The sequence below is a fragment of the Equus caballus genome, chromosome 9 (assembly GCF_041296265.1).
Source record: "Equus caballus isolate H_3958 breed thoroughbred chromosome 9, TB-T2T, whole genome shotgun sequence".
NCBI classification, from domain to species: domain Eukaryota; kingdom Metazoa; phylum Chordata; class Mammalia; order Perissodactyla; family Equidae; genus Equus; species Equus caballus.
In genome coordinates this window covers 16,430,625-16,438,395 of record NC_091692.1, presented here as the reverse complement: position 1 = coordinate 16,438,395, position 7,771 = coordinate 16,430,625, and the positions used below count along the sequence as shown (strand labels likewise).

Genomic DNA, 7,771 nt, shown 5'->3' with positions numbered 1-7,771 from the left:
CAGGGAGACTATAATTAATTCCTATGAGAATTTTTTACGCATGTTAAAATTTTTTCAATTATTACAAAAATTTAGTAGCATGTAAATATAGCCCCCAAAATGGTTGCTATAATCCTCATTACATACTGGGTCTGCCTTAACAGGAAAAGCTATTCAGAGTACTATAGGAATTTATCTAATATGGAAAGTAAATGGCCTTTTAATATTTTCCATTGCCTTGTATTTTTTCCCTTTTTATAGAAAAAATATAGTATTTTTGGGAGCATGACAAGTAGCAGTGGAAAGAGGAAGAAAAACCTTTGTGAAAAGTGTAACTTTACATTCATTAAGGGCGACTGAAACTATAGGACATGATGCCTACAAGATGATCTACAGGAAGCCCATAAATTCATGTTCCCTCAATGTTTCAGGAAAACCAATCAGGAAATCTCAACTGAAGTTATAATTAGTAATTAATCCATGTATGCGACTAGATAAAACACAGAATAGGGATGATTTGAAAGCTTCATTAATTTGTTTCACACCAAAGTTCACAATTGGTAAGAAAAAAGGAAGTAATCAACTGCAAGCACCAAAAACCCCAAGACAGAAATCTCAGGTATTCAGTTTCTTTTTCACAGGCATTGCTAGTTCAAAAACCAAAACTCAGGGAATACTGGCACTTAGAGGAAAAAAAGTTTCCACTGTCATTTTAAAATAAGCATTCAAGATAAAAGCTAACAGTTTGGATGGAGCAGAAAGAAAATTAGGTAATGCTAAAACAAATGCTAATAATTTAGTGTAATGTACAAAAATTACCACTTTTACTTAAGTATGCCTTAAGAAAAAAGTACGAATTGTATTTACATAATTATACACTTTGTCTTTGACTTCTTTTTCTTCTTTTTACCATCTTTGCTCATTTTTTCTTTATGTTTTCGAATTTCTCGAACTAATGTATAGAAGGCATCATCAACACCCAGATTACATTACAATGCATTTTTTAATTTTCACACAGCCAGGAGTCTTGTCTTCTTTGCTGATTTTTTTCAATCTGTATTGTCGGATCTCTCTCACCAATGTATAAAAAGCATCCTCCACTCTCTGTCTTGTCTTTGCTGATGTTTTAATAACAGGAATTCCATAACTTCTTGCTAAGTCCTGAGCCTGTTTTGTGTCTACTGTTCTAGAAGGCAAATCACATTTATTTCCTACTAGGACCATAGGTACATCTTCAGAGTCTTTAACTCTTTTTATTTGTTCTCTATAATAGTGAATATCTTCAAATGATTTAGTATTATTTATGGCAAATACACAAAGAAAGCCCTGCCCAGTCCTCATGTACTGGTTCCTCATTGCACTGTACTCCTCTTGACCTGCAGTGTCGAGAATATCCAAGAGACAGGTTTCTCCGTCAATTACTACTTGTTTCCTGTAGGAATCCTCTATCATAGGATCATATGCATCCACAAAGTGGTTCTGAATTAGCTGTATCGTCAAGGCACTCTTGCCTACGCCACCAGCTCCAACTACCACAAGTTTATATTCAGTCATTTTCAGCAGGCCTTGCTCCCGCACCTGGGAGCCGCCGAGCCTCTGGCCCCCACCGCCGCCCTCAGTGCCTGCGCCATGCTCGCTCCCAGTCGGAAATGGCAGGGGCCGGGAGTCCTGGCCGAGCAGCCGCCGCCGCCACTGCCTCTGCCTCCGCCGCTCTGCCTCCGCTGCCGCAGCTGCTGCCTAGAATCTCCCTCCATTTTATATGTGGGTTGCCACCACAGCATGGCTGACAAGTGGTGTGGGTCTATGCCCAGGATCCAAACCCATGAACCCAGACCACTGACGTGGAGCATGCTGAACATACCTACTACACCACAGGGCCGGCCCCTTCTCTTATTTTTTTACTACTACCTGCCTGTATTACTTAGGGTTCTACAAAGGAGAAACAACACCAATAGTAGATATGGACATATATATGTCTTAAGAGATTCATTTTGAGAAATTGGCTCACACAATTATGGAGGCTATGAAATCCCATGATCTGCTATGTGGAAGCTGGAAACCCAGTTCAAGTCCAAAGGCCTGAGAACCAGGAGTGCCAATGGTGTAAATTCCAGTCCGAGGGCAAGAGAAGACTGATATTCTAGCAGTCAGACAGAGAAAGAGAATTCTTCCTTCCTACTCCTTTTTATTCTATCCAGGCCTTCTACAGATTGGATGATGCTCATCCACAGTAAGGAGAGCCATCTGCTTTACTCAGTCCATTGATTCAAATGCTAATCTCTTCCAGAAACACCCTCACAGACAAACCTAGGAAATAATGTTTAACCTGATATCTGGGCATCCCGCGGCCCAGTCAAGTTGACACGTGAAACTAACCATCAAACCCCCCATGTTTGTATATACCTGAATTTCACTTGTTGACAGGGGCTAAATTCTTTTTATGGAAGGAGAGGTCTTGGGAGTTGTGGCAAGGTTAAGAGATCATCATGAAGCATTGAGCACATGTCCCTCAGGCCACGTGCAAACCAATTGGGAAAGGGGAAGGGAAGTGACCATATTGTGTCACCTCTTAAGCTCAGCCTCACCCTGACACACGGTATCATGAGCACATCAAAAATAAGCACCGTAAAGGCCTGGCCCTCATTTGGCTTCCAGCTGGTAGAGGTGACAGACATGTACATAGACTAGTATGATGCATAAATGCCCAGAGAGAGGGACAGTGTGGCCCAGGTAAGCACTGGCAGTGTGGTGAATCTGGAAAGACACAGAAGTTAGGATCATATAGAATTGGGTTCAAATCCTGCCTCCATGGCTGAGTAACTTGATAACCACGGGCAAGATGTTCTCAACCTCTCCTCATCTGTAAAGATGAAGTTTGCCGTTGGGCTTAGTTCTCTTCTCTGTCCCCGCTCTCTGGTCATTCTCAGCTCTCCTAAGTTACGAATGAGCAGGACAGTTCTCAAGAACAAGGCACTGAACTCTTTTCTCCCTTTGTCCTCAAAAACAGCTCAGAGAAGGATGTTTTTACAGGGGTGGCCTTTAAATATCTCACCCTAAAGGAAAGCTATTTTAGTGGGGTTTCTATGGCAATTTCTTTGTTTATAAACTGGAATCGTTTTAAAAAAGAAACCATCTATCTGGTTTGAAGATGATTTACTCTGTAGCTGATTTAATATCAGAAAATGTATATTTGCATTACACAATAATAATTTCTCTTCATGTTTGTAAGAATATAAAAGTTTAAAATAAACAGCTTCTCCGTGTTTTATTCTGTTAGACTATTAGCAAAAAGCCGTTTCAGTAGAAAACAGCATATGCTGTTTGGCTAGGCCATGCTTCTACTTGGAGGAGTAATATTTTTGTCCTCTGGCAGGAAAGTAAAGTTATTACAATTAGTTTAAAACAAAAACTAAATCAACAAAAAGCAAAACCAACACAAAAGGAAAAAAAGAAACACAGCTGTGTCTGTCGTATGATGGTCTGAGGTGACCAAGCTGATAGAGATCTATTAAACTTTGTGAATGCAAACTTCAAATGGATCCTCGGAGCTGCCAGACAATCTTACCTCATGACTCACTCTCTCTTCAAGCCAACCACTTCATATTTTCCTGTTATGGGTTGAATTGTGTCCCCCTATAAAAGATATGTTGAAGTCCTGACACCTAGTGTCTCAGAACGTGACCTTATTTGGAAATAGGGTCATTGCAGATATAAGATGAGATCATATAGGAGCAGGGTGGTCCCCTAATCTACATGACATGAATGGTGCCTTTACATTAAGGGGAGAGACACACAGAAGGAAGATGCCGTGTTACGACAGAGGATCGGAGTGAAGAATCTATAAACCAAGGAATGCCAAGGATTGTCAGCAAGGAAAAGGCAGGGAAGGACGCCTCTACAAGTTACAGAGGGAGCACAGCCCCGCTGACACCTTGATTTTGGACTTCTAGACTCCAGAACTGGAAGAGAATCCATCTCTGTTGATTTAAGCCGCCCACTTTGTGGTACTCGGTTATGGCAGCCACAGGAACTAATACACTTCCTCCCGCTCTTCAAACATCCATCACTCCTTCAACTTCTCACCATCTGTTACAATCAGCCAGTGTGCTTCAGGAGGGGATAAAAGTCATCGTAAAAGTTATCCACATGACCCTTCCCCCCACAACCAACCAAGCTACCTTTCGTCCATTCTAAGGAAGTCACTGTTCCTGCTCCACGTTAAGGCTAGCCTTCCTTCATCCCCAACTGTGCGCTGGGCTTCACTCTCTCACCTACTGCAGGACTCTGCTGTTGCGATTATATCCATCTGCTCTTACATCATCAAAATTTCCTCCCAACTGAATAATTCTATCAGCAAACAGACATACTTTAAAATTAGCCAAGTGCTGAAAGAAAGAAGGAAAGGAAGAAAGGAAGGAGGCAAGGAAGGAAGAAAGGACAGAAGATCCTTTTCTTGATCCAATATTCTCTTCCAACAATGGCCCCATTTCTTGTCCTCTTTCCAGAAAAACACCCCAGAATGGTTTTGTATCCTCACAAACTGCACTTCCTCAACACCCTCTATGCACTAAAATAATTATTTACACGGTTAAAAAAGACCTCCACCTTGGGTCCCCAGTGCTCATCCTGCCGACTTCTCATTTATTTTTGCCATAGTTGATCACTCTCTTTTTTCAATCATTCTTGTCACTTAGCTTGTAGGGACAGCACACTCTCTTGATGTCTCTCCTCTCTCACAGGTCATTTCTTCTCAGTGTCCACTGTTGGCTCCTCCTCCTGCAGATCTCAAAGTTTTTGAGTCCTCAGGCCTTATATCTTATGAGATTTCATCCAAACTCATAGCTTTAAACATCAGCAACGAGCTAATAATTAAAATCTGTGCTTTTCAGCCATAAGAAATGATGAAATTCGGCCATTTGTGACAACGAGGATGGACCTTGAGGGTATTATGCTGAGTGAAATAAGTCAGAGGGAGAAAATCAAATATCGTATGATCTTACTCCTAGGTAGAAGATAACAACGACAAACAAACACATAGCAACAGAAATTGGATTGGTGGTTTCCAGAGGCAAAGGGAGGACGGAGGAGGACAAAAGAGGTGACTAGGCACATGTGTGTGGTAAGGGATTGTAATTAGTCTTTGAGTGGTGAACAGGACGCAATCTACACAGAATTCGAAATACATTACCATGTATCTCTGAAATTTATATAATGTTATAAACCAATGTTACTGCAATTAATTAATTAAATAACTAAATAAAAAAAGTATCTCCAGCCAAACCTCTCCTCTCAGCTACAGATTCCTATAGACAGCTGCCTACTTCACCTTTCCACTTGGATAACTAATAGGCATCTCAAATACGGCATGCCCAAACCTGAACTTCATTAACCCCCAAAATGCTCCTCCACCAGCATTTCCCATCTTGTAAGTGGCATACTATTAATCCAGTTGTTCAGATTAAATACTTCAATTTATCCTTCTTTCTTTCTCTCACATCTCAATCCAGTCTGAGAAGAAAAGTCCAGTTGGCTCTACCATCCAAATGTAGACTAAATCTGCCACTTCTCCTCCCCTCCGCTACTTACCCCGTAGACCAAGCCATCATCTTCTGCCTGGATTGCTGCGATAGCCTTCTAAATGGCTCCCTACTTCGCCTCTGCAGTATCTTTTCTCTGAAGAAGTATTCTTTCTACATCTCATCTCTCTCCTGCTTTTCAGTGGCTTCCTGTCATACTACAAAGAAAATCCGAAGTCCTTTCCATGACTGACAAGGCCCAACACGATTAACCACAGCTCACTTCTTTGATAAAGTCACCCACCATTCTCCACTTTACTTATTCGGCTCTGGCTGCGCTTGAAGATACCAAATTCACTCTTGCCTTAGGACTTTTGAACTCGTCAATCCCTGAGCCTGGAAAATGCTTCATCCCGATATTTACTTATATCATTACCTCACTTAAATCAGGTTTCTCATCTTGCGCCACCTCTTCCAAATAAAACTTGCAAATAAAACTGGTCATCTGATGCAAAAGCTCCTACTGCCTTGTCACTCCCCATCCCTGATGCTGCTTTATTTCCCTTTCTGGCACCTGTGACCCACTGGCATGGTACATTTGTTGACTCGTTTGTTTGTTATTCATCTCTCCTTTAGAACATAAGCTCCCTCAGGGCAAGGACTTTGCCTCCCCACTGTCTTATCCCTGGTAAGTAAAGCAGTGCTTGGCACAGAGTAGACAGTCAACACATGTGTGCTGATAAATGAATGTCTGAGTGACTTTTCCTGTTTTTGATATTTATGAAGACTCAATGGCATGTCCCTTTAGAGAGAAAAATATAACACACCTCACTAGTTGTGATTAAAATAACTAATGGAGCCTCATGAAACTGCATACTAAGCAGAAGCCTTCTTTTCCTGTGTATAACTATTAGAGAGATGGGTTTCAACGTTATTTAATATTAAAGCAGAGTGAAGGATGAATGTATAACTTTGCTTTGTGCCAAATCAGCAAGGGCCATATGTGGCAAAGTCATTAATTAGAATAAACTATCAATATCTCAGATTAAAAATATAAGAGAAATGAGAAGTGATAGGAAAAAGTAGGTGTTCTTTGCTTTGCATTTTCCATAGATTAAGTGAGATAGCATTTGCTGGACAAGGCTTCAGTGAGCAGTTCGTTTATTGTAATGCTAACACTGAAGTTATAATTATCTCATAAAGGACTTTTAGGAAAGATCGTGTAAACACCATCTCTACGCACTTGAGATTTTGTCATCTGTTGGGGGAAAAGTATGCATAAATAATCCTAAAATATTGCAGCCTTAATATATTGAAAAAATTAAAGAAATTTTAATTTACTTTGAAACTTGTAACCATAAGTTTAATGCTTAATAGGGTCAAATAGTTCAAGCATCCTTATCGGTTTAAACCCAGGCACATAGGTACATTCAGCTTAAATTGAAACTTTTATTCTTAATCAATATCTCCTGGTGCGGTAGGACACAACAAACTCAAGTGCCTTACAGGGACTTTGAAGATACCAACATCTTTTTGGTCCTAGATTCCATAATCAGTATTGAATAAGAATTGGAGTTGGTGAAAGTTTTTACTTTTATGAAATGCATAATATTCAGCATTCACATTATCAGTGGCTTCTCTTACACTTCCTAGATATCTCACTGTTGGCAGTGGGATTTTGAAGTCATTGTTATCCTTTTATTAGGCCTATGTGAATGCATCATAGGAAGACATCCATAGGACTTGCCTGTTCTCAAGCTCAATTCATTGTGATTGAATCTAGCCCATCAGTTGAAGTTTGGTCCTTAGTCAGATTTGAAAAACAGTATCATTTAGTAGAAAGTATTTTGACTTTAGAGTCAGAAGTTTCTGCTCAGCGATTTACAGATAAAGGTCATTTACTTCATCTGGAAAACAGATAATAATCCTACCCTAAAGATATATTGGAGGTATTTTAAAGACCATACATAAAGTCTCAAGAATGATTTGCACTTAACAAAGGAAAGTAGTTACTTATTTTTTTCATCATTTTCCAAACTCACAAGTGGAAGCAAGTGCATTTCTGCTCTATCTGTAATGGTTCAGGGCTGGTTTTTGAGGAAATTGGAGAAGACAGAAGAACTAGCACTTGAGGCATGAGGATATGTGCATAGAGCACCTGAACGATCACTTTCAAAGAATCCACCACCATTTCATTGCTGACGATGATACAAAATGTAATAGACTGCCTGGTTAAATGTCAGACCACTTCATCCGGTTGCAGTGGCATTTCCTAA

The 7,771-nt window shown here is 40.2% G+C and overlaps 1 pseudogene; it reads right to left on the bottom strand.

Annotated features, from left to right (window-relative positions):
- Nucleotides 1–227: 227 nt before the first annotated feature.
- On the bottom strand, nucleotides 228–1,652 carry LOC111774928 (GTPase KRas pseudogene; annotated as a pseudogene).
- Nucleotides 1,653–7,771: the final 6,119 nt, after the last annotated feature.